At 47.5% G+C, this 27,163-nt stretch overlaps 1 protein-coding gene across 1 annotated transcript in view; it reads left to right on the forward strand.

Annotated features, from left to right (window-relative positions):
• The window catches only part of RSPH9 (radial spoke head component 9), an 89,767-nt gene that overhangs the window by 35,462 nt on the left and 27,142 nt on the right, over window positions 1-27,163 (forward strand). The window lies entirely within an intron of this gene.

Genomic DNA, 27,163 nt, shown 5'->3' on the forward strand with positions numbered 1-27,163 from the left:
TTCACAGAACATATAGGATGTTCCCCTGGGCCTACATAAGAAAGAAAGCCATTCACAGCTCAATTCTTCCATTTGGTGGTTAGGATATTCTTTCCCACCCTCCACAATAAATCTGGAGGGAGATTTTCTAATTATGCTACTCTGATTCGTAAATGGGAAAGTCAGGCTTATTAAATGGCACAGCATGTTCCCCCATGAAGGGGAGGGGAAGGAGCCCATCTTCCAGTTGGGACTGCCACTCTGGTGGACTAGGATGCAGAGCAGCTGCTGCATGGGAACGTTGAGTGGCATCACCATAGACAAGGAGAGGAGGGGAAATGCGATGTTGGGGTACCTTTAAACTTTGCGTTCAGCAAAGGCAGATCCCGGCAAGGGGAAACTTGAGAGAAAGGTCAATCTAGGTGGGTGAAATGGACACATGGGTTAGGAGTGGAACAGAAGGTTTTGGCAGGGTATAGGTCTAGGTATCCTGGCCAGGATCAGGAAAGCCTTGGCTCTCTCTATAGGTCCCACCTTCCATCTGTACAGATGACCTCGAGTCCTTGCTGCTTGTACCACATCCCTTATTTCTTTACAAGTCCTCAACTTCTGGGGATCTGGTAGGGACCAGGGCAGTAACAGAGCCCCACCCAGAGCTTCTTTTGGACATAATGAGCTGAATATTCCAGTGCTAGCCCTCCTCTCATTATCTTATCCTAACTTATCATAATCAAATTTCATTTTAAAAAGCAACTTGTATTTTCTGCAATAAGTTACATGTGATCATTGTAGAAAAATGAAACAATACATAAAGTAAAAAGAAAATAAATATCCATAATCCAGAGATAAGCATGATTTGCAATTAGCAAAATGAAATAATACTGTACATGTTCTTTGCTTTGTAGTATATTATTTTTCTAAATCCATTTATTATTTGTTCCTACATGAAAAAACAATTCTGTGAGACCAGATTTTGCTCAGGAAACTAGGCTTAAAAAATTTTTCTTAAAAGACTAACCTATATAAGAAAATACACAAATGATCAGTGTACAGCTTGATAAATTTTCACAAAGGGAGCATACAACAACAAGAAGTAGAACAGTACTAGCACTCTAGAACCCTCTCTGGTGTCTCCTTCCAGATACTACCCCACGCCAAAGGTAATCATTGTCCTGACTTTTTGCACCATAAATTACTTTTTCCTGCATTTGAACTTTATTAGAATCTTATATGGCTTGTACTCTTCTGCGTCTGCTTTCATCTGTTCATCAACATCATGTTTGTGAGATTCACCCATATTGTTATATATGGTTGTCATTTATTCATTCTCATTGTGGAATAATGTTTCTCTGTCATTATACCACAATTTATTTATCCTTTTTTTTGTTGATAAGATTTGAATACTTCCCAGTTGGGACTCTTACAAATACTGCTGTGATGAACATTCTTCTATATGATTTTGGTGAACACAAGAACAAATTTCTCTCAGGAATATATCTAGAAGTAGAACGTTGGGTTATAGAGTATGTACTCAGCTTTAGCAGATACTCCCAAACCGTTTTCCAAAGCACTTGTACAGTTTATTCTGGTATGAGCTGTGTATAAGAGTTCTGGTTGCTCCACATCCTTTTCAGTATTTGATATTTTTTTGTATTTTTCATCTTGGCCATTCTGGTGATTATGGGATAGGATCGCATTGTGTATTTAATTCATTTTTCTCTGATGCCTAATGAAGATGAGTCACTTTTCATGTTTATAAGCCATTTAGATATTTTCTTTTGTAAAATGTCTGTTCAAGTCTTTGCGTCATTTTATGTTGGGTTGCCTGTCTTTTTCTCATTGATTTGTAGAAGTTACTTATATATTTTGGATACTTGTTCTTTGTTGGATGTATGTATTGCAAATATCATCTCCCTCTCTATGGGTTGCCTTTTCATTCTTCTATAGTATATTTTTTGATGAAAAGTATTTTTAACTTTTGTGGGGGTTTTTTTGAGGAAGATTAGCCCTGAGCTAACATCTGCTGCCAATCCTCCTCTTTTTTGCTTAGGAAGACTGGCCCTGAGCTAACATTCATGCCCATCTTCCTCTACTTTATATGTAGGACACCTGCTACAGCATGGCTTGACAAGAGGTGTGTAGGTCCACACCCGGGATCCAAACTGGTGAACACTGGGCTGCCAAAGTGGAACGTGCAAACTTAACCGCTGCACCACTGGGCTGGCCCCTTTAATTTTTAATATAGTGTAATTTGTCAGGGTTTTTTCCTTTATGGTTGGCATTTTTGGTTTCTCATTTAAATTATTTTTCTTCTTCAACGTCATGAAGAACTTCTCCTATGCTTTCTTCCAAAACCTTTATTGTTTCACCTTTCACATTAGATCTAAAATTTATTTGGAGTGGTTTCATTATGTGGTCTGAGATTGGCATTAAGATTCTTTTTTTTTCTCCATAGTGATATTTAACTGACCCAGCACCATTTACAGTCATGCATTGCTTGATGACAGGGATACATTCTGAGAATGGCGTCATTAGGTGATTTTGTCATTGTGTGAATATCATAGAGTGTGCTTAAACCTGGATAGTATAGCCTACTACACACCTACCCTTTATGATATGGTCTGTTGCTCCTAGGCTGCAAACCTGTACAGCATGTTACTGTACTGAATACTGTAGGCAATTGTAACCCAATTTAAATATTTGTGTATCTAAACATGTCTAAACATAGAGAAGGTACAATAAAAATGTAGTATAAAAGATAAAAAATGATATACTTGTATAGGGCACTTACCGTGAATGGAGCTTGCAGGATGGAAGTTGCTCTGCGTGAGTCAGTGAGTGAGTGGTGAGTGGATGTGAAGGCCTAGGACATTACTGTATGCTACTGTAGACTTTATAAATACTATACACTTAGGTTATACTAAATTTATAAAAAATATCTTTTTTTCTTCAGTGATAAATTAGCCTTAGCTTACTGTAACTTTTTTACTTTATAAACTTTTAAATTTTTAAAACTTTTTGACTCTTTTGTAATAACGCGTAGCTTAAAACACAAACACATTGTACAGCTTTACAAAAATATTTTTTCTTTATATCCTTACTCTATAAGCTTTTTTCTATTTAAGAAATTGAAAATTTTTTTTACTTTTTAATCTTTCTTGTTAAAAACTAAGACACAAACACATATCCCTACACAGGGTCAGGATCGTCAATATCACTGTCTTCCACCTCCACATCTTGTCCCACTGGAAGGTCTTCTGGGTCAATAACATGCATGAGGCTGTCATCTCCTATGATAACGATGTCTTCTTCAGGAACACCTCCTGAAGGACCTGCCTGAGGCTCTTCTTGAGGAGGTGTCACTCTTCAGAAATATGTCCGCGGTGGTTTGCTTGGTTTGTTCCTATCTTTCATCATAGATTTGCTTGTAAGCAGATAATGCACCATGAACATCCCTCTCTATTATTGAAAACCTTCCAGTGTTAGGGCCCAGTTTTCAAACTTTTTAAGGAGCTTGTTGAGGTCTGCAAAAGCTTCTGCTACACCCTTCACTGTGAATTTTCTTGGGGGTTCCTCTTCTTTTTTTTTCTCCTGCAGTTTCCTTTTCTCTTACCTATTCTTCTGCTATGTGTTCCTGTTGCAGTTCCACCTCCTCGTTAGTCAATTCCTCAGGAACCACCTCTAGGAGCTCCTCAATATCGTCCTCATTCACGCTCAGGTTAAAGCTGTTTGCCATCGCAACCACAGCCTTGTTGATTTTTGCAACCTCCTCATCCTTGGCAAATCCTTTGAAGTCATGGATGAACCTCTTGTGTGTCTTCTTCCAGAGGCCATACATACATTCCTTGGTGACATCACCCCAAGCCCAAGCAATGTTCTTGATGAAGTCATATATGTTGTAATCCTTCCAGAATTTTATCAGTGTCTTCTTCAGTTGCAGCGATAGCCTGGGAAAAGGTCCTCCTCACATAGTAGGCCTTAAAAACTGCTAAACTCCTTGATCCATTAGTTGGATCACACAGGTTGTGTTTGGAGGGAGAAACACTGCTTTGATATTGAGATGAAGATCACAAATAAAAGGAGGATGTCAAGGAGCATTATCAGCAATAAGCAAAATCTTCAAAGGTATGCTATTTTCCAAACAGTACTTTTCCATTTTGCTGGCAGAGCAATTTAGGAGAGCATCTTGGAAGAGGGACTCTCTCATCCATGATGTCTTATTGCTCCTGTACTACACTGGCAGAGTGTGCTTATTGATACGCTTGAAGGCTCTGGATTCTCACTGTGTCAAATCACAAAGGGTTTCAATTTGTAGCCTGCAACATTGCCCCCAAGCAAGACTGTTATCCTATCCTTAAAAGCCTTGAAACCTGGCATTGATGTGGCCTCCTTATGGATAAAAGTCCTTTCAAGCATCTGTTTCCAGAATAGGAAGGTTTCATCCACATTGAATATTTGCTCTAGCAAGTAATTTTCCTCCACAATCAACTTATCTAGAGTTTCCAAAAATTCTTCAGCTGCCTTCACATTACCACTTGCAGACTCACTACTCAGTTTCACATCATGTAATGAATAATGATTCTTGAATTGTTTAAACCACCCAGAGGCAGCAGTAAATTCAACATCATAGTCAAGTCCAGCCTTTTCTTTCAACATCGCAAATAAACTTTTTGTTTTGGCTGTGATCATCAAGATGCTGAGAGGGATACACTTCTGTGTCTAGTTTTTAGTCCAGGTCATAAGAAGTTTCTCTATGTCTAAAAAACACTCTTCTGGAATTTTTCTTAGTCTTGTTGCCGACAATGAAGCAGATCCTTTAGCAGCTTCCATCGCTTTGTTCTTGTTCTTCAAGATTGTAGCTGTGGTGGGATGGGACATGCCTGACTGGCGAGCAATAACCATCACTGATTTTCCACCTTTGTAATCCTTAATCACTTTTAATTTCATTTTCACATCAATCACTTGACAGGTCTCTTATTGGCAACATTAGCAGTGGATTTTGTATGCTTAGGGGCTGTGGTGAACAAAACAACACAAGATTAAATCAAGTACAAGAGAAAATGATGCAATCAAGAGATGCGGTAAACATGAGATGTATGAGGCTGCTGCCAGTGCAACACTGCATACTGTTTCACAGTAAAGTTTTTTTTTTAATAAGTATGAAGAGTACACTCTAAAGTAACAATAAAAAGTATAGTATAGTAAATATATAAACCAGTAATGTAGTCATTTATTATTATCAAGTATTATGTACTGTACATAATTGTATGTGCTATACTTTTATATGACTGGCAGCACAGTAGCTTTGTTTACACCAGCATCATCACACATGTGTGAGTAATGTGTCATGCAACCACGTTATGATGGCTACAATGTCACTAGGTGATAGGAATATTTTAGTTCCATTATAATCTTATGGGACTGCTGTCGTATATGTTATCCATCATTGACTGAAATGTCATTATATGGTGCATGACTGTATTAAAAATATCATACTTTTTCCCATTGCATTTTCTGATGTAGATCTGTTTCTGGAATCTCTATTTGGTGTCTTTTTCTGTCCTTTAGTACTATTTTTAATGGCTGTGTACTATTTCATTGTCTGGAAGTGTCATAAGTTACTCAACAAATTCCCAAGTGCTAGGCATTTAGATTGCTTTTAATTTGAACATGTTTTTAAGACCTATCTCCCTACTCCAAAAATAGCATCTTCTTTTTCATGAGTGAGTCTTATACACCCCTCTCCCCAGTTGGGTATGTTGTGATTTTTTTTTTTTTTAAGTATAACTTTGTTGTGGAATAAAAGGGAGTGAGGGCCCCTCTCTGGGGGCTGCAAAATGGTAGCTGTCACCTAAAGGAAGAGTCTTTTCAAGAGCCAGAGTTTCTGGGGCTGTTGGCAGAGTTGCTCTCATGCATGAGAAGAACTATTTCCAGCTTCAATAGCAATCCTGGCACTTGAAAAGCTGTGATGATACTGTATGCACATATATGAGAGAAGGGAGGCTGATGAACCACTCTTTATCGTGACAAAATCTTCTATCCACCCCCTCTTCTGAGGAGCCCACCTCCTTGCCTCCACCCCATTCCCCAAGGAAATTTTTCTTCCTTCCTCCACCCCTTGCCCTGGACCTTATATCTTAAATCTGGAGATAACTCAAGTCCCAAGTAAAGCGTCCTAATGAAGATGTTCAGGGAAATATTCACACAAGGTGAACCCAAAAATGTTCATTTTGCCAATAAAAAATGATCTGGTCCAGTGACTTGTTGCCAGCCAATGGGACAGCCAGCTCAGGCCAGAGTGAGGGCGAAAGTTAGGAAGCCACGGGTGGGTCAGCCTGTCCATGCCTTCGGGGCTGAGGCAGTTCTGGTCCCAGCTGTGGATGAGTGTGCTCTTCCAGTCGTCCTCCCACCTCGCCCAGGAAGAGTGGATCAGAGCCAAAAGCCACACAGATGTTTGCTGTGAATGAGCAGAGGCAATGAAAAGGCGCGGGGAGGTGGAGGCAGCTGATCTGGTAGAGACCACAGTGGGAGGGGGCTGCGAGAGAAACCAGAGAAAGGCCTGGCAGAGCGAGCGACTGGCATGTTTGCTTTCGCCTAATTAATGTGGTTCCCTTACAACCCCCCTGTTGATTCCCAGCTGGTCGACTGAACCATAACAACATGTGGCCTGCCCTGCCCAGGCCAAGAGCTGAGGCAGTGAGCCTCCCAAGAAGGGGTTTAGTTTTATTTGCAGCCGCTGCCCCTCCTCCCCAACTGGCTTTGTGTAGATGAGGGAAGGGACAGCACCTCAATCTGTGGAGACCACTGGGTTGGGGGACAGCCAGGGACTGCTGGCTTTCAGCTCTCCTGGTTGCTTACCTCCATTTCCCATGACCTTTAAAAAAGGGCGGTTCCTTGCTTGTTTGGGCTGCTGCCTTCAAACAGGTATGAGTGGGGGTGGGTGAGGAGACCTTGAACAAAGAAGTCCTTGCTTGGTGGTGGCCTCTCTACAGGTGTGCCCTGTTTGACGCAATGAGCCCGGAAACAACTGGGGAGTGTCCAGAGTCCTCGCTAATTCAATGTTTTCCATTGATTTTTTAGTGTGGCTTCTCTTCCTTGATAGGGCTCTTACACTGCCTAAATTCTTCATCTTATCCCCTCGTTCGTTCATTGATTCATTTCGCCAACAAGTATCAATTGAGCAGCTACTATGTGCCTTTTGTCAACAAATGATTGCATACGCCAGGGGACCACTCTCCGGGGGTGAAAGCTCTTGTCTGACAAAGAAACATTTTGTACACCAGATGATTGCCCTGGGATTTATTTGCTTTCTCTCTCCCCGGCTTTCAAAAACTTTAAAAAATAGTGAAATAAAACACACATTCAGAAAAAGCACATACAACGTAAATGTACCAGAAAGATTAATTATAAAGCAAAACTGATTCGTTTCTGTGTTGAATCACTAGGGCATGCTGCCCTAAGAAGAATAAGGGAGGAAAATTCAAGAGAAGTGGAATTGGTGAGAGGCAGCTTTAGGGGCCTTCGGAACCCCAAAAACCTTTCAGGAAAGTGAGGCCAGAGAAAGGAGGCGCCAAACAAGCCTGCAGAAGGAGAGAAAGCCTCCTGTGTCCTTTGTGTGCACTGCCCAGGCACAGGCCGGAATCCTTTCCAAGTGAGTGCACCCTAGTAGGGACCCCCAGCGCTTGGCTGGCATTAGCTTCACCCCAGCTTCAGCCAGTGGTTGGGGCCAGTGAGACCCACTCAACTCAGTTTCCTCCCAAACTAAGCCAGCGCTGGCTATGGCCGGGCGGTTCTGCAGAGGGCTGGATGCCCTTTCTGAAAAGGCCTTCGTGTCCCTGTCAGGCTGAGAAGCTCATCAGGTTTCTTTCTCAGTGCCCGAATCCACTTCTTGCATAAGGAGAGGATTTTAACCTTTTTGAACACTTTGGAGCTATTGGCACAGTTTTGCTAATGGGTACAAAATGGCCCTCTATGCAGATGCTGTGCCCTGCACGTACATGGGGACTTATGCAAAAGCAAAAGAAAGAGCTGTAGACTGAAATCCAGCTCTTTTCTAACCAACTGGCAACCTGAAGTCAGATACGCTCTCTGGGCCTCAGTTTCTCCGTCAGTAAGGAGTCCCTTCTGGTTCTAGAATTCTGATTCTGTACACAGTGCCATCCTTGCCACCTAGATTGGCAGACTTCAGTCTTTAGCGTCCTCCTCCCCATCTGCTATCCTTCAGAGAGTTCACCCACTTCCACTCCTTGGCTCTCACCTTGAAGCTGTTAAGTCCAAATCCACAGCAAAGCTCTCTTGATCTCTACCCTCTGTCTCTGACTGCCTACGGGAATTTCTCTTTGGTTCTTCCGAAGGAGCTTGAATGCATGCCATGTTTAAGTAAGGCCACCACTACCTTCCTGATAAATGCCATCAGTGCTGTCGGTCTCCCTTGTCATTCACAGCATCACCGTTGACTACCATTCCACCAATTTCCAAAGTTTTCATAAATTTCATAAATTTCAGTTACCTTTGATTTCCCCCTCTTCCTTACCATTTCAATTTCCACCATCTTCCAATACCTCAATTTGCCCATTGCCTTCATTTTCCCCATCTCCAGTCTACTCTAAGGTCTCTATCTAACTTTTCTAAACACCCCTGGTCACTTCCTTGCTTGATGGCATCTCATCACCCATAGCTGGCCTCTGAATAGGCATTCTTAAGGAACTCTTGGAAGACTAAAGTCTGAGAACTGCTGGCCCAGGGGACTAAAGTCCCAACTTGGCAGCTTGACAGATAGGGCCTTCTGTGATGTGGCACTCCCCACCATTCTCACTTTCCCCCCCTCTTCTCCCACACAGGCTCTCAAAACCTATCCTGTGCTCATGTTTCTTCTCTCCTTTACTCCCACCATGTTCCTCTTCAGCAGTGCCCTCCTTCAGCTCCTAGTCAAAGCCCTCCCTTCTTTCAAGGCCTGGCCCACTTCTCACCTCCTTTGTCAGGACTTCTTCCATCTGACCTTCCTGAATATTCTCTTTCTTTCCTGTGACTCCAGTGTTGGGCTGCTCCTGGATTGCATGCTATTCCACGTTAGCCAGGACTCTCTGGGTTGTAAGTGACATGACTGTAGAAGGCTTGTAGAAGGACATTTGCTACTTCTTATAACCAACCCAGGATGGGCAGGGTTCAGTGGGGCTCGGGGGCAACTGGAACCAGAGACTCAGCCTCCCCCAGGCTCCTCCTCTCCTTCTCTTGTCTCTGTTTCTATCTGCATTTTGGCTTTATTCACTCGTTCTCTCTTGGTGAGGCTGCCAGCAGTTCTAGCCTCAAGATGGGGCTTGGGATACTAAGATTGGCAGGCCCCAGTGGAACTATATGGAGAAGCTGCAGGAAAGGCAAAAGAAGAGGAGTTTCCCCAAAGAAGGGAAGTACTGTTTTGAGAAGAAGAGAAAGTGCTAGACAGAAAAACTAACAAATCATCACCCCTGTGTCAGTTAGGAGTCCGGTCAGCTCTGCATGACAGAAGACTCCAAACAGCAGGGACTTAATAAAGTGGCAAAGGACTCTGGGAGCAGTCAGAGACCCACCTCCTACTAGCTGATTGCTTTGCTACCTCATAGTTCTAGCTGACTGCTTGAGCTCCAGCCATTCTGCCCAAATAGTCTAGGAAGCAGAAAGGAGAAATAAATGAAGCCTAACATGCCATCCTTTAAAGAGCCAAGTGGAAGTTGTATACACTTTAGCTTATATCCCTTATATTGCCAGAACTTAGTTATGTAGCTATACCTTGCTGCAAGGGCTTCTGGGAAACGTCTTAATTCTGGGTAGCCACGTGCACAGCTAAAATTCAGAGGTGCAATTACACACTAACAAAGAAGGAGAGAATGCATGTCAGACAATTAGCAGCTTGTGCCATGACAGCATCCATGAGATGCTTTGAGAGGGTTTTCCCAGCTGATGGGGCACACGCTGCTATGCAAGGTGAACTGCTCCATTTTTGGACAGCCCAAACCTGCCCCTCTGGGACTTATACCTGCTGGTCCTTGCTCTGCCCTGTAATCCTTTTCTACACTATGGCATTTAAATGATTGGAAGACAGCATTGGCACCCAAGTCTGTTTTGGTCCAATCACCCTTAACTTCTATTTTTCTCACATAAGTTCCAGACCTCAGCACTCTGGTGTGCAGCTGAAGCTGGTCAATATCTTCATTAAAATATGATGCCCTAAGCTGGGCCCAGTGTCCCAGATGTGGTGTGACCAGTACAGGATATTATTGGGCTATTGACACCCTCATCTGAACACCCTACATCTGTTAATGTGCCCAAGATTGAGAGAGAATGTGCCGTCTCAGGTCTGATGGGCTTGCTGTCAACTAATGTCATGTTCATCCTCATGTGGATGTCACAGTGCCAAAGTGCTCATACTCTGTAATCCACTCCTCTGGCAGACTGTCTGATACCAAGGCAGGTCTTTACAAGCATCTGTGCCAATTGCCATCTTGCTCTTGTGAAACCTTCCTTTAATATCTTGACTGTCAGCTGGTGGACTTGCTTTTCCTTCTGACTTCCACCAGGATGAGGAGCCATGTCCTCTTCAACTTCCATGTTCCCCAAGGAGCCCAGTTTAATTTTTACCTTCCTTTGGGAAAGTTTATTTCCCTGAACAAGGTGCAAGTTATTTCAGAGCAATGGAAAGCTTCTGGATTCAGAGTATGTTGCAGACTGGGTTCCCCAAGAAGAGGACTCTGAGACTCAGGTTAGCGTGCAGTGAGTTTTCCAGGGAGAGCTCTTAGGATCCATGTCTGCTAAAGGGAAGGGAAGGAAGGAGGATTGGCAGGGGGAGGAAGCAAGCTGCATTGGGCTGCCAGTGAAAGGGCCCAGCCTCCCACAGGGAGTTCCAAAGCTGGGATGATACTTCAGTGTTGTCTTAAGTAGGGACAAGAGAGCCAGGTCTTTATATCTTCATGACAATCAGCCCACTGGATGTGGGCAGGTCACCTCTCTTCAGCCAGGCAGTCTCGACAGAGATTGTCAGCTCAGGGCTTCCTGCCTGCAGCACTCTCAGCATCTGGAAAATGGGGTCTTTACTCCTAAAATGGGGTCTGAACAGTGTGACATGGTGCCCACCACGGAGTGGAAGACCTGGGTGCTCTAGCCTGGGTCAGTCCATTCACCTTGGTGAGCCTCACTTTCTCCTCCTGTGACAACAATGTTTGAGGAGTCATTAGGTGGGAGGGCTGCCAGTGGGCCATGATCTGGCATTTGGATATGGTAGGAACTCTGCCAAAAGGCATGATCTGAATCCAGGGAAGATGCCTAGGTCTTCCCAGCGCTATCTGGTTGCTGTGGGCATTCTCAGAGGGCCAGAGCTGGGCATCTAGGTGAGAGGGAGGCTACATTAGCAACCAGTTGGCAGGGCCCCTGGGGAGCTCTACTATTTGTAATGATTTTCCTCAGAATCCTTGAAAGGCCTACTAGGGGACAAAAGCCACAGAGTGGTTGTCATGGACTGAATGTTTGTGTCTTCCCTAAATCTATATGTTGAAGCTCTGCCCCCCAATGTGATGGCATTAGGAGGTGGGGCCTTGGGGAGGTGCTTAGGTTTAGATCAGTCACAAGGATGGAGCCCCAGTGATGAGCTCAGTGCCCTTATAAAAAGAGGGAGAGGCACCAGAGCTTTTCTCTCTGCCTTGTGAAGACACAGTGAGAATGGGGCCATCTGCAAGCCACGAAATGGACTCTCACCGAGAACCAGATCTGTTGGCACCTTGATCCTGGACTACTCAGCCTTCAGAAACTGTGAGAAATGAATGTCTGATTTTTAAGCCACCTAGTCTATGGCATTTTGTTATAGCAGCCCCAGCTGACTGAGACAATTGTCGTGGGAGAGGGAGGAAGGAGACAGCTGAAGAAAGCCTAGGGAATCATTGCTGGTGAGAGGTCAGGAGAGCTGGACCTGCTGTTTGGTCCGCCTCTGACTGGCCGCGTGACCTGGGGCATGGCCTGGACTGCTCTGGACTCCAGTGACCTCATCTGAAGAGTGAAAGATTGGGCAGGGATTCTCTGAGGTCATCTCCAGCTTTATGATTCAATCGCTCTAGAGCTACAGTGCTTCCGTTGCTGGGGTGAGGATGGGGAGAGGCTGGGGGTCAGGGAGCTAAGCTCCCTCCTCCTTTCCTTCCCTCCCGCCCTGCTGTTCCTGCAGAAGACATTGCAGACACCTCAGGAAGACTGTCCTTAGGTGGCAGTGGGTAGGGGTGGGGGCTGGAGGGTAGGTAGGGGTGGGGAGAAGACTGCAGTGGCCAGGAAAGGGCAGTCACGACACTCCCTTGTACTGTCCTTCCCAGCTTATGGCAAACTCTGGGTCAACTTTGGACCTGACAGTTTCAGGATGAATTTATTAAAGTGTATTAATAATAAAAGAATGTAAACTAGATTTTATCTGTGACATGGATATTCATGACCATGTGGTATGTGCTCCATGCACAGCTCACGTGTACGTATGTGCATGTGCGTGTGTGTGTTTATGAGAGAGAGAGAGCAGGCTGTCATAACTTGGTGTTTGGAAAAATGCCACCTTTCCCCATTGCTCACAGTTTCCTTTTGACCCCTGAGAAGATTTTCTGTTATATTTATCACCACAAGCTGCCAGGCCTTGGACCGTGAGAACCCAGGGGAGGAAGTGGAGCCAGCCTCCCTGCCCACTCCTTTCGGTCATTGGGAGGTACCCTGAGCAGAGCGAGAGGGAGGATGCTTTCTTTTCTTTCCTCTTTTGAGCCCATATGACCTTTCAAAGGGACCTAAGTCCTGCTACCCTCCTCTCTGAGAGACTGCATCAGGCTTGAGTGGGGGCTGGGGGACGCACAGGATGCTCCTTAGGGGCTTCCAGGCCAGGTTGGTGCTGGGATCTCTGTGGGGGTGCAGGGCATGGGGCCGTTCCACAGTCCCGGCTGCCTCTTTCACTGAGGCCTGTGCATGTCATCTGCCTCAGGCCTCCAGCCTCCCAGATTTGAGGGTCTCTGACCAGTAGAGTTATCCCTTGTTCTCCCAGCAGTCCTGGGAGGCAGGAAAGGGCAGGCAGAGGGCGTTCCTCTTTCTGGAATGACCTCCCAACTCCAGAGAGGACAAGTGACTTGCCCAAAGTGACACAGCAAGTTAGAGACAGACTCCTAGTCCATCAAGTGACTTGGCATCTAAAAATAGAGGGATTGTATTTTCTTTCTCTGGTTGGGAGGTGGGAGGGGCTGGAAAAATTATTTTTGGCCGGTCAGGTCAGGCAGTTCTGAGGGGCAGGGTGTTCCTTCTGGTCCCACCCATGGTCACCTGCTGAGAGTAAGAAGTGCCTGCTCTGCTCCCCACCGTGAATCTACCCAGGAGCTGGTGGGGTTGGGGGAGGGAGAGCGGAGCTCAGGATGGAGAGAGAGAGAGGCCAGGACAGGGGAACGCAAAGGGAGGGAAAGGGCTTGGGGACAGACGGAGTTGGAGAAGGAGCAGTGTCCTGGAAAACAACTCGCTTCCCCTTTCCAGGCTCCCTGCCTGCCTGCCTTCCCCGCTGGAGACAGTAATTTAGAATAACGAGTCCTAATTTGATTACATTCTCTTCTAGTCTTTGCTGGATGAACAAGGATCTCCCCTTGAAGGAAGGAACAGCACGGCCCAGGCTTCTGCACACGCCCTGGGCTGGACAGGGGTTTCCCCTCCCCAGCTCTTCCTGGGTGCACTTGAAACATGTTTGGGCGGCTTCAACCCCCATCTTCTACTAAGGTTTACATTCTCCTTCTGTCTCTTCCCCTTCCCCTCCCCCTCACCCTTTCTGCCCTCCCTGGAAATGTCTTCACCCTGAAGCCTGCGTACGGTGTAAATATTTAAACCCATCTATTATTTCCTGTTTATTAGCAGTGTAAATCCTGAGTTCATTCATCGTGCGTCTGTCCCGCTGTATCTGTCTCAGAAGGGCAGGCCTGAAGGCAGGGCTGCGTGTCCACCCTTCCCTGGGAAAAGCCTCACTCAGGCCTGTGGTCAGCTGCATCCCCAATTCTGGCTTTGATTTTATTTTTTTCCACGTTTTTTAAATTGTGGTAAAACATGGAAAACAAAATTTACCGTCTTAACCATTTTTAAGTGTATGGTTCCTCTGTATTAAATACATTCACATCGTTGTGCAGCCATCACCACCATCCATCTCCAGGACTCTTTTCATCTTGCAAATCTGAAACTCTGTCCCCATTAAATGCTAACTCCCCATTTCCCTCTCCCCGCAGCCCCTGGTAACCACCATCCTACTTTCTGTCTCTATGATGTTGATTACTCCAAGTGTCTCGTATAAGTGGAATCATACAGTTTCGTTTTTTTTTTTTGTGACTGGCTTATTTCACTTAGCATCATGTCTTCAGGGTTCATTCATATTGTAGCATATGTTAGAATTTCCTTCCTTTTTAAGGCTGAATAATATTCCACTGTGTGTATATATCACATTTTGCTTATCCATTCATCTCTCTGTTGACAGGCCCTTGGGTTGCTTCCATGTTTTAGCTATTGTGAATAATGCTGCTATGAACATGGGTGTGAAATCGGCTTTTATTTTTTATAATCAAAGGCCACCTTTTATTGATTGCTTACTAATTGCTCCGGACTGTGTAGACTTAGTCACTTAATTATCACAAGTATCTCCCAGGTGGCAACTATTCTCTCCATTTTATGGAGGAAGAAATTGAGGCTCTGAGAAGCCAAATAACTTGCCCAAGGCCAGGACAGGGGAAAGCGAGGACCATGGTCTGCTCATGCCCTAACCAGGACCTTTTACTGCATTGTGCTCATGATGGACTTGAAGCAGGAGTCTCAGGGTGTATCACCCGTCCTGCAGCCCCAGAAAGGGCAGACTCTTTCCCTGAGCCTCTGCCCAGTGAGAGAATCGATCCTCCTGTCCACATGATTCCATCAGGAGGGAGTCTCGCTCCTGGTTGCACATTGGAATCACCTGTGGAACTTTAAATGCAGAAGATGCCCCAGCCTCTCTTTGAGTTAAATCCACCAGTTAAATTGAACTCCCTTGGGGCTGGACCCCAGGTATCAGCAGTTGAAAAACCTCCCCAGGTGCTTCTCTGTGCTGCCAGGATTGAGAAGTGCTGGGTTGGAAGATAGGAGAGGCAGAGGACAAAAGGACTGACTTGACTCCTTGTTCAGCCTCTTTGTCTTCCCCCATGAATTTCCCCCCAACAAGGGCTGTGGATGCCCCAAGTTCAATGGCTCAGAGCCCCTGGGATGCCTCCTCTTCTGCCTCCAGGGGTTCTGTTTAGTGCGTTGTGTACCCCGCAGACAGGATGGCCTGGACACAAAGCCCTGTGGGGCCCAGGATGGACCTGGCAGGACCAGCCAGACCCCGGAATGAAAACGGTTGCTGACAACCCTTAGGCTGCCAGTATTTCTGTCACCTCCTCATCAGGGGTGAGAGTGGGGAGGTGGAGGGCAAGGGTCAGTGTGTCAGTAGGACGGTGGGGAGCGGAGGGAGCCCAGAGTACGGGGGCTCCACAGGGTGGGGTCAGGGAAGTCATCATCCATCCCCACTCCTAGCTATTTTGCCCATGGCTGTAGCACATCTCCCCTTGGTTGTCCTGCTGCCAGCCCCACCTGTCCCCCGAGTCTCCACGGGCTCCTGCTAAATCCAGGGTGGTGTCCAGGCCTGGAGAATTTCCGGGTGGGGCTCTGCCCTGAGGCATCCAGCCTCAGGGGCTGCTTGAATGAGGGCACATTGGGGTGTGGAGCTCTATTCGTCTGTCCTGGATCTCTTCCTCTGAGCCAGCCTTGAGCCAAGAACTCCAAGGTCCATGTGGGAGCAGCAGTTGGTCAGCTCAGTTCCCACGGCAACTCAGGGGATGGGGAGGAGGGTAGGGGTGGGTGCACAGCAGGAGGCGGCTTGCCTTGCTCACTAGAAGACTTGGGTTCAGCCACTACCCTGCTGTGTGACCTTAGACAATCGCTTCTCTTCCCTGGGTCTCAGCATCTCCACCTGCATTATAAAGGTGTTGGCCTAGATCACTGGTCCTTAAACTCAGCTGCATATTGGAATCTTTTGGGGAACTTTAAAATCTACCCTTGACTGGATTTCATCCTCAGAGATGCTGATTTAATTGGTGTAGGCTGTGGCCTGAGCATCAGGATTTTTAGAGGATCCTCAGAAGTTTCTAATTTGCAGCCAAGTTTGAGAACCACTGTTCTAGATAACTGCTTGCTCACCACAGTCACATCGTGGCACCCAGAGAACCAGATGGTGTTTGAACAGTACCCTGTTTACACAGGGGGCTCCAGCTGCCCAACTGCCCGGCTGCCCCTAAGGACTGCAGGGCTCCGTGTCTCTGTACCAGCGAGAAATTCTGTGTCCCTCCGGCTGAAGCTTGTTGCCTCATTGGTCCTCCAATGGAGGTATACATGACGTTCATGCTGAAGTCCCAAGTAGGTTACAAAGTTACAGGTTAAACACGGGGCATCTTCTTGGGGCATCAATTTCCTAGAAGATCTTACGAAAAAAATTATGATTCACTTTGTAAGTAACTTAAGATATTTTAAAAATGCAATAACAGAGGTAGCTATATCCTGGAGTAGAATGCAAAGCTCACGTATATTTGAAGCTAAAAGATCAGGAGGCGAAGAGGTTTGACTGTCGTGTCAGGAGGCCTGCGCCTGGGTAGAGGGTCATACTCCTTGACTTGGATGACAGTTTGAGGAAAACGCTGGAGAAGCCCTCAGTCAGTGTATGCATCCATACAAGGATTGGAGGGAAGGAGAGGCATTAACTCCTGTCACTTCAGGAAGGCTTCTTGGAGGAGGCAGCATTTCAGGGAGGTTCTTCAGGAAAGGGAGGGAAGAAAGGAACTGGTTGGGACAAGGGCATGGGCAGGCTCTAGAGAGCCTGCAGTGGGAATACAAACTCAGAGAATGTCTTTCTTGCCCTGGGCCTATGAATTCCAGAAAGCCCCCAAAGATCCCTCCAACACACACGCCTACCCTAGTCCACACCCTTGAGGCCGACCTGGCCCTCAGCCCGCTAGCCTGGAGCAGCTTGTGCAAGACTGCAACACCAGAGCCTTCTCTCCCTTGTCCTGGCTTTCGTGGCCTGCTGCTGAGTCACTGTTGCAGAGGTAGCCACTGACCACCCAGGCAGGAGAGCAGCCCAGTTGCCCCAGTGTCCTGCCATTTCGCCTGTCTATCTGCTCTGGTCCCCAAGCCTGAGAGAGGCCCTCTGAGCTGCAGGGCCAGGAGCAGCCTGGGGGAGGGAGAAATGGAGCCTCCCCTGTTTCCTCTGTGAAGTCTGCCTGGCAAACTGCCCCTCCCCAATGGCCTCCAAGAGATTGGGTACAGCCCAGAGAGACTGTAGGAAGGGCTCTCAGGGCCTGAGCCCTAGGTCCTCTGTCCAGTAGCCTAGCTATTAGAGAAGGGGCATGAGCCCCAGAGCCTACCAGCTTCTCAGCAGAGTGGCTGGGCTGATAATGCCATGGGCACCAAGCATCCTTTCCAAGCGTGAGGACCGACCTTTGCTTCTGTTCATCCCACCCTAGGGAGGTAGCACAGCACAGTCGTTGACAACATGGACTATTCGTAAATTCACTACATATCCACTGTCGTGTCCTGGGCGTCTAGACAGAGCCTGGCACATACTAGGCGCTCAAAGAGTATTTCTTGAACAAACAAAAGGAGCCAGACCCTGGATTTGAATCCCATGGTAGACACTGGGACCTCTCTGGGCCCTAGTTATTTCATTCTGAAAAGTGGGGACAGTAATAGAACCTACTCCATAGGATTAATGTATAAAGCATTGAGACAGGGCCTAGCGTATGCTAAGCACTCAGTGTTTGCTGAGTATCTTAAATCTCTAGCATTATTTTCTAGCCCAACCTCCCCATGAAAGGCTCTCTCTTGTTCTCCTCTGAGCCCCTGTTGGGGTTACAGCTGATACCAGTGGGGACCAGCCGGACCTAGCATTACACACCTTTGGGGCCTAGGACAGTGTCCAGACCAGCCATGTGTGGGGCTCTCTTCCTTTCCCTTCCCTTAACATGCTGGTGAATGAAACGTCATTCAAACATGTGTAGACAGAGTCCTGCTTGGTGTAAAGGGCAGGAGGGGCTCATAGACCATGAAGTTGCCTGACAGGGCCCAGGGTTTTCCCCTTTGGATCCTTCTTTCTCCTGCCAGAGTGGTCTCTCTAAGCCAGAAAGAAGACCTTGTCACTCCCTTGCTTACTCCTCCCCCACGGTTCTCTGTCTCTTGCTGCATAAGCCCAGGACCCTGCAGGTGCCTGCGTGGCTCCCAGCTTTCTCTTCCCCTCCCCTCTTCATCTTGTCTGTGGCTGTGACTCTTGGGCTCCACATGCCAGTCACCCCAGATGACCTACCCTCCCCAGCTGGCCCGCAGTCTCCCACAATATGAAGCATATGCTATCCAGAGAGAGGCTGACCTGGCCACCACACAAATGAGACAGCTAGGGCTGCTGCCTGGAGAGCTCCCCACCTGGCTCCCCCTGCCCTCATTTACTTTTCTTTGAAGGTTCAGCTCAAACATTACCTCCTTTCAGAAGGCTTTGTTGACTCCTGCAGCCATGTGGCTCACAAATTCCCTTTCCAGCCATCTAACTGATAAGGACCTTTATAGTGCTTCCTTGTTCAGGTGCCACTTCTCTTCAGTCAAGGAGTAACTTCTATGTGGGGCCTGACACGGGGCTTGTGGCTTAGGAAGCTCCGTGAAAATTTGTGAAATGAAGAATGGATACAGGGATGGATTTCCTGGTATACATCACTCACTGGTACACATCAAAGCTGACGGGTGTTGCACTCTGAGGGGACGCGGGTCGTATCTTCTTGGGCTGGGACTAGTGTGTGCACACACTTGGGAGCAGGGGCAGTGGGGAAGGGGGTCGGGCTACTCTGGGCCGGGCTTGATGGTTTGGGAGGCCTAGACTGAGAGAGGTCTGCTCTTTCCTTCAAAAACCCTGGAGAGGGAGACTCCATAAGGCCTTTCCCCGCCTTTTCAGCCCAGGCTCTGGCTGGGCTGGGCCCCTCCATCTCATTTGTGTGGTGGCCAGGCCAGCCTCTCTCTGGATAGCATATGCTTCCTATTGTGGTCATGTGAGACAATTTAAATAGCTGAGAGCATCTGTTCGGGTTCAGACTGGATTCAAATCCCAGCTCTGCCACTTATTAGCTGTGATGTTAGACAAGTTCCTTAATCTTCTCTGTGCCTCAGTTTCCTTATCTGTACAATGGGGATAAAAATAGGGTTGTTGGTAGGATTGTGAAGATTAAATGAGTTAACGCTGAAAAGCATTTAGAGGACCACCTGGCACATAATAAAACACTCAATAAATGTGAACTGCTATTCTTATACAGCAACTGCCTTCCTGCTCCAGATCTGGCCCATGTCCCACCCCCTCCGTCTGTCTTTCCACGTCCATGCACTTACCTCACCAAACCAATTCAATCTGACAGACGTTTACTAGGGTCCCCTGTGGGAGCCCTGCCGTGCCAGGCATTGAGGGAGGGACAGATGAGAAGAAGTTGGGGTCCCTGCTCTTCGGATGCTGAGTCCCCTGGAGACTTGACATGGTGTGCATGTAAGCACCTATGATGCTGGAGATAAAGGATGAATGAGACAGGTTTCTGCCCTCAAGAAACTCATGGTCCAGATGGGAGGCTGGTGTGGAAACAGACCCGCAGAAAAACTAAAGGGCCATTTATACAGAAGCTGCTGCTGTTCTTTCTACTTTCTAGGAACATGGTATATTTCATCTTGGGGAAGTGGTTCTTTTGTGGGGAAAACACAGCGATGGGCCCTTTGGGTGAGAAAGCCATGGCCTGAATGAGTGAAGGTGAAGTCAAGAGAGAACGCAAGTTTTGCATAACATAAGATATTGAGGAAACTTGGCATCTTTCAGCCAGCTGGGCAGAGAGGGGTGTGGGTAGGGTCCTTAAAAGAAGGCCAGTGGGAGAGGAAGATACATTTGCATATTTCAAACTTTTAAGTGTACAACGGTGTATGTAATGAAAAGTCTCCCTTCAGCCCTGTGCCCAGCCACTAAGGTTACCGCCAGTTTCTTCTGTGGCTTCCCAGAGATAGTCCATGTATATATGACAAATGTATATAGACTTATTTTCCCTTCTTCCGTCTCTCCCTTTCTTTTGCACATTTGTCATTCACAGTATCCTTCATCTAGTTTTGTATTTACTTAGTGATCGTTCCATGAGCAGCAAGAACTTTCTCATTATTTTTTTACAGCTGCACAGCCTTCCTCTGTGTGTGCGTACCGCGGTTTATTTACCCAGACTCCTATTGTTTCACCTTGATGTTGAAGTTGCTTCCTGCGCTGTGCTGTAATTTCCCGTTGTACACTTGAAACTTCAGGAAAGTCTGCCACGCAGATGTGGGCCTGGTGAAGCGTACGAGCAGATCACCTCCCAGCTGAGGTCTTCATGGAGAAACACTTGGGAGAATCCCCTATGCCAGCCCTCAGGGATGCTGGGAAGGGCTCTGCGCTTTCCACAGTGTGTGGGTGGGGGCTCAAGCCTTCCTCCTGGACGTTATAGGAAAGTATAAGTCAAGGAGGCCCAAGGTCAAGAAGTCATCCAGATTTGAGATGCCCGAGTTAGTCAAATAATGACAATATAATTAGAAGTGCAGACAAATACGATAGTACAGGCAGAATCCCAAGGTCATAGAATGCCAAAGGTGGAAGGGACCTCAGAGACGACTGAGGGCTCCTCCCTCGTAGTCATACTAATACAAACAGTTAACATTTATTGAGCCCCACCCTGTGCCGGGCAGCATTTCATGTGCTTGATGTTTGTTAACCCTTTTCATCCTCACACTAACCTTTGAGGTGGACACTGTCACTATCCCCATTTTAAATAAAGAAACTGAGACACAAAGAGGATATATAACATTCCCAAGTTCACAAAGCTAGTAAGGGAAGAACTGGGAATCAAAACCCGGGAGTCTGGTCTGGAGCCAGTGCTCTGAATGTTTGCACATTTCCCCTGTCACACAGGTGAGGGGACTGAGCCCAGAGGGGACATCACATAGCAAGTTGGTGGCAGAGTCAGGGGGGCTAGAATCCAGGATCCCTTTTAGGTCCCCTCCCCTCTTTTAGCACGTCATTTTTTTTTTCTTTTTTGAGGAAGATTAGCCCTGAGCTAACTACCACCAATCCTCCTCTTTTTGCTAAGGAAGACTGGCCCTGAGCTAACATCTGTGCCCATCTTCCTCTACTTTATATGTGGGACGCCTACCACAGCATGGTGTGCCAAGCAGTGCCAGGTCTGCACCTGGGATCCAAAAGTGGCGAACCCCGGGCTGCCGAGAAGCGGAAAGTGTGAACTTAACCGATGTGCCACTGGGCCAGCCCCTAGCACATCATTTTGCCTGATGAGCTCAGAGTGGGATATGTGTGTGTGTACAGGGAGGGACCAGCAAGGGTATGGCTCTGTGGGTGATGGTTGTGGGGAGAACCTGTTGCCTGGGGACGTGCTGAACACCTGACATTACAGGCTGGTCTGGGGTGTGTCCTGAAGACCCCCTACTGTTGATTCAAGAGATACTTTTGACTCTTGGTGATCTTCCAACTATGGTTTGTCCACCTGATGGCTTTTCTGTGGCCCAAACTGGCTCCTTGTCCTGTCCCGAAGCCCACCAGATCTCTCTCTACCCACCTATCATCAGTAGCATCTCTTTACCACGTAAGCAGGACCCACAGTGTTTTTGGGGTGGGGGGCATTTACTCAAGAAAACAAAGAAACCACATGCAGGTTAGAACCGTGTATATAGTGAGGTCTCCATAAATGCTCTCAAGGGCCCCCTGTCAAAGTCTAACGAAAGTGACTTGGGGACTGGGAGTGGTGGCTTCAGGACTCTCTTTCTGACCTCTTCCAGGATGAGGCACTTTCAACAACTGTACCATTTAGGCTATGGAGCACCCCACCTTGCTGGTCCCCACTCTCCAGGCACAGCCCAAGTCAATCTGCTGCAGCTCTGAGCCCACCTGCGAGTCTGTCTCCTACTGAGAGATCAACCCCACTCCAGTTGGTGAAGACTGTGAGATGGGGCAGGGGGCAGCCATCCCGTCTTGGTTCCTGTCTGTTCTTCCTGCTCCCACAACACTCTGCGTGGCCTCCCGTGACACTGCTCATGTTGGACTCGCCCAGCACTGTGAGCAGCCTGAGGGCATCTCAGCCTCCCAGCCCCCAACACAACGCCTGGCGCTTAGTAGGCACTCCCCAAAGCTGTGGAGCCAGTGTGTGAGTCCACCCGCCTGCCATCTGTCTTAGAGGAATGCCATCTCCTTCTCTGTTCGCTAAGCCTGGCCCTTGCTGAGTCCCCTTTCTGACTCCCAAAGGAGCTTGTGTTCTAGCCAGACTGCCTTTTTTTTTTAAACAGCTTTAATGAGATATAATTCACATACCATAAATTCAACCACTTAAAGTGACAATTTGGTGGTTTAGTCTAGTCACAGAGTTGTGCAACCATCGCCACAATCAGTTTTAGAGCATTTTCATCACCAGCCCGCCCATCTTTTGGCAGCACCCATCCTCCTCAGCTTTCAAACACCCACAGGTCTTCCTCAACTTAAAAAAAAAAAGGAAGGCGTCCCCTGACCCTGCTCTGCACTCTCTGGCCATTGTGCAATATGTTTCCCTCTTTCCGTGACTAAACCTCTTGAATGAGTGGTTCACACCCACTGTCTTCATTGTTTCAGATTCAAGAAACGTTTTAAAAAATCGTCTACCAGGAACGATGCCAGAGGTTTTCATATACATCATCTCACTTAATCCACACAAACACCGTGTGAGCTGGGAATGATTACCTCTATTTTAGGGGTGGGAAAAACAAGGCAAAGAGAAAGGGACTTGCCCAAGGGGCTTGGCCAGGATTTGAACCCAGGTCTGCACGAATGCAGAGCTGGCACTTTGCTCTGCTGCCTGCCATCCCTTCGGCAAACCTAGCTGCCCGGTGGGACTGTTGACGTTCTCACTCATCACCCGGGCTGGGTGCTTCTCAAGTCCCACTACCCCTCAAATGACCATTCTGTTCCAACCAGACTGATGCCCTTCATGCTAGGCTCATTCTCTTCTCTAGGCCTTTGTTCAAGCTGTTCCTTCCATGTGGCATCCTTTTCCTTCCTCCTTTCTACCTTGGAATATCTGAAATCCTTTTTTATTTTATTTTATTTTTTTAGACCTGATTCAGATTTGCTTTCTCCATGAGAAGTCCCTAAATCTTTGGTTGAGCCTACCTATCTTTGATTGAGCCAAGTCTTGAGGGCTGTGGCTTGTTTTCTTCCTTATTTCACAGCTTGGTCTCGTTATTGAAATTGTTGTGGGTACAGTTTTAAATCTCCTGGGATTCTGGAGCCACACTGGTACCCTACAACCCATAGCAACTTTGCTATGTTATGAATGGAGCAGAGGCTCAGTAAGTGCTCTGGAAAAAAGGAAAGAAGGAGAGAAGGAAAGGAGGGAGGGAAGGAGGGAAGAAAGAAGGAAGGAGGGAAGAGTTTGGGGTGATATTGTGGTAGTGATAGTGAGGGTCCCAGCAGATACGCATGTGAAGGTGTTTTCAAATGTAAAACCTATTTTTAGGGCAAAGTAAAACTAATGTCTTAGCAAGGGGCTTCATATATGCTATGTGCTCAACGATTACTGTTTGCATTAAGATACATGACCTCCACCCCTACCTCCACTCCGTGCAGGAGATGGTGGAGGTGGTGCTTGTGTCCTCTTCTGGGTGAAGGGTCTTTGGAGCCAAGACCACATCTGTCCCTGATTACTCTCCCGGACTCAGCACAGGGCCTGACACATGCAGACCTCCAAAAATGTTTAGCTAAAGAATGAATTTACCTGTAGCCCACCTGAATCTCCTGAGATGTGCTGTCCCAAAGGTGTCTTCAGGATATCTCCCAGCTCAGTTGTGTCATTCATTCAAGAAATATAATAAGGGCCAGCCTGGTGGTGCAGCGGTTAAGTGTGCAGCGGTTAAGTGTGCACATTTTGTTTTGGTGGCCCGGGGTTTGCTGGTTCAGATCCTGGGTGTGGACATGGCACCGCTTGGCAAGCCATGCTGTGGCAGGCGTCCTACATATAAAATAGAGGAAGATGAGCACGGATGTGAGCTCAGGGCCGGTCTTCCTTGGCAAAAAGAGGAGGATTTGCAGCAGATGTTAGCTCAGAGCTGATCTTCCTCAAAAAAATAAATATTTATTAAGCACCTACTATGTGCCGAGCATAGTTCTAGGTACTTGAGCTGCAGCAGTGAACAAAACAGATTTGCCTGCCCATGTGGAGCTGACATTCTAGTGGGCAAGAGAGATGATAAAGAAGAAAGCGTGAAAATAAGTCAATTACTGGGTGATTGAGTGAAACTGATAAGGGCTTTGGAAATTAAGATATTGGGAATGTCAAGGGAAGGGTGGTTGCAAAAAAACTGTTTTGGTCACAGTAGGCCTAATTGATAGACGAGATTTAGCATCAAAACCTGAAGGAGGTGAGGGAGTGAGTCATGAGGATATTTGGGGGAAGAGCATTCAAGGCAAAGAAAGCATTCAGCCCAAAAACATTCACTGGGAGAGCATTCAAGAGCAAAAGCCCTGAGGCAGGAATGCAGTGTTTGAGGCAGGCTGGTGGCTGGGGCTGAGAGAAGAGGGAGAGTGGTGGGAGAAGAGGGAAAGAGTAGAGGTCAGATGGTGTGTGTCCCAGAGGTTGTTATGAGGGCCTGGCTTTACTCAGAGTGGGAAGTAACACTAGAGGGTGTTGACCAAAGGAGGGATGAGGTTGGCTTAAAAATGGTCAACTCTAACTCTGGTTACTGTGTGGAAAGTAGACTGTAGGATCCAAGGGCAGAAGGAGGGAGCCCTGTAAGAGGCCACTGGAGTAATTCAGGAGAGAGGGGATGGCAGCTTGGTGCAAGCAGGAGGGTGTTGAGAGTGGTGGGTTCTGAATATATTTTGAAGGTAGAGCCAACAAGACTTCCTGATGATTGAAGGTAACATATAGGGGAGAGGTGTCAGTGGTGGCTCCAAAATTTCTGGCCTGAGCCAAAAGGATAATCTGTGATGGGGAGGCTGTGGGTGAAGCACATTTAGAAGGAGAGGTCAGAGGTTTGGTTTGGACATGTTGAGTTTGAGATGCCTAGTGGGCACCCAGGTGAAGCTGACACATAGGCAGTTGACTATTCAGGTCTGGAATCCTTTGATCTGGGTGACTTGAGCCTGCTCTTTAACACCTGTGCAGACCTGCTGCCAGGCACAGAGATGCTGTTCCCGTGGACTGTGACTGCACAGTGAATGGGGTGGCCCTGTTTCTGTGGCTTGGTTTCCTCATTTGCAAGACTGGTATAATAATACTCATTTTGGAGGTTGTCATGGGGGGTCCAATGAGAGAGTAGACATAAAGCACTTGGCACAGTGCCTGGGACGAAAGAAGCACTTATATGGTAGTTAAAAGACAACAAAGAACCAACCTGGTTTGGCTCCTGAGGACCAGTCACCAAACGGGTTAAGGGGGTGTGGATTAGGGAGGAGGGAGAGGAAAGGCTGAAAATGAGGCCAAGCCTAGGGGATGTGATTTCATTGTTCCGGGACGGTGAGGGGCAGGCTGTCCGGTTGCCTGCGGACATTGCCCGTTTGCAGCAGCACCCCTAGGAGATATTAACCAGCCCTTGGCTTTTTAGAGCCCATCACTTCCCAGGGGAGAATCCAGGACTTGCTCAGCTTTTCTTTCAGGCCCAGCAGATGCCTGGTGCGTAGCAAGTCTTTAAAGAATCTTAGTATCTGTCCTTCCCTCCACATCCACAAAACTGTAGCTAAGAAATCTTATTTTCCAGAATTGCTGTGAACATGATGTGGCTGGCATACAAGGAAACATCTTTGAAGCAGTGATGACATTTAACCCCCAGGATAACCGAGTCTCAGAGAGGTTCAATAGTCTCCCCAAGGCCACAGGTGCTATGGGTTGGAGGGAGATTTGGCCCGTTCCCCATCTCCCTTAGCAGGGCGTCTTCAGCAAGTTTAGAAAGTGAGGAGGTCAGAGCTGGGCAGAGAAGAAGGGGAGTCGAGCTCTATCTGGGTAGGGCATGGCTTTCAGAGCAGGTCCAGCCATTGGGTGGGTGTGCGGGATGTAGGCACTGGAGAATGAGACCCCAGAAAGTGGAGCTGGGAGTGGAAAGAGGGGAAGGTGTCCTGTGCAGCTTCCTGCAACTCTTAGAGATGAAGGAGTGAATGTTTTTGGGTGTGTACCAGACCACAGAACCCTCTTGCTGGGGAGGTACCGTCCTCCATTGCATAGATGAGGCTGCTCAGGCCTAGAGAGGGTGAGGACCTTGCTCAAGGTCACATAGACCAACAGTAATGGAGCCAGGATTGTGACTCGACTCTGCTCCACCACAAAGGCTGCCCTCCTTCCACTACGCCACATGAGGTCGTAGTGACCCCCAGGCAGCAGGGGGACAGACAGTATCAGATGACCTTTTGACGATCTCTTCCAGCAGAAACATTCTCTCAATCTCTGCTCCCTGGTCTCCCTCCACACTCGCCTCTGCCTCCTCCCTTTCTCTTCCCTCCTCATTACTCAACCCCTAGTAACCCCACTGGCTGTCTGCAGGGCTGGGGGAGGAGGAAACCAGCCCTTCTCTGTGATGGTTACTCACATTAACCCTCCATAGCCTGCCCGTCTCCCTCCCACCCCACGAACTGTAGTGAGGGCACCCCACCCCCACTCCGTTCTCTGAAAGCAGCCACAGCTGAGGGGTACTTCCCAGAAACAGCCACAGAGAACAGCTGGAGCAGGGAGGGGGAGGCGGGAGAGGCGATGGAGGCTAACAGCTTCCAGATGTGCCAGGGCACGAGAGCTGAGGGAGCCTCCGGTCCAGTGGTCTCCTGCCATGGCTGGGAGGGCTGGCTCCCACATCCAGGACTTCAGAATTGCCAAGGCAGCTGGGCAGATCCCTACTCGAAAACTGCATGCAAATCCACGTGTACATGGTGAGGGAGTCCTCCGTGCTGCACCTGCAGGGGCCCCTGGGAAAACCCCTGGGGCCCAGCTGCTCTCTGTGGCCTTTTTTTTTTTAAACAACCAACTTTTACTTTATTTATATTACTATGCTTAAGTTAAATGAAAGAGACAACTAAGCAGTTCTGCCCCATTTCAGGAAAAGTTTCAGTCAACACCAA

The sequence above is a fragment of the Equus caballus genome, chromosome 20 (assembly GCF_041296265.1).
Source record: "Equus caballus isolate H_3958 breed thoroughbred chromosome 20, TB-T2T, whole genome shotgun sequence".
In the NCBI taxonomy this organism is placed as follows: Eukaryota; Metazoa; Chordata; class Mammalia; order Perissodactyla; family Equidae; genus Equus; species Equus caballus.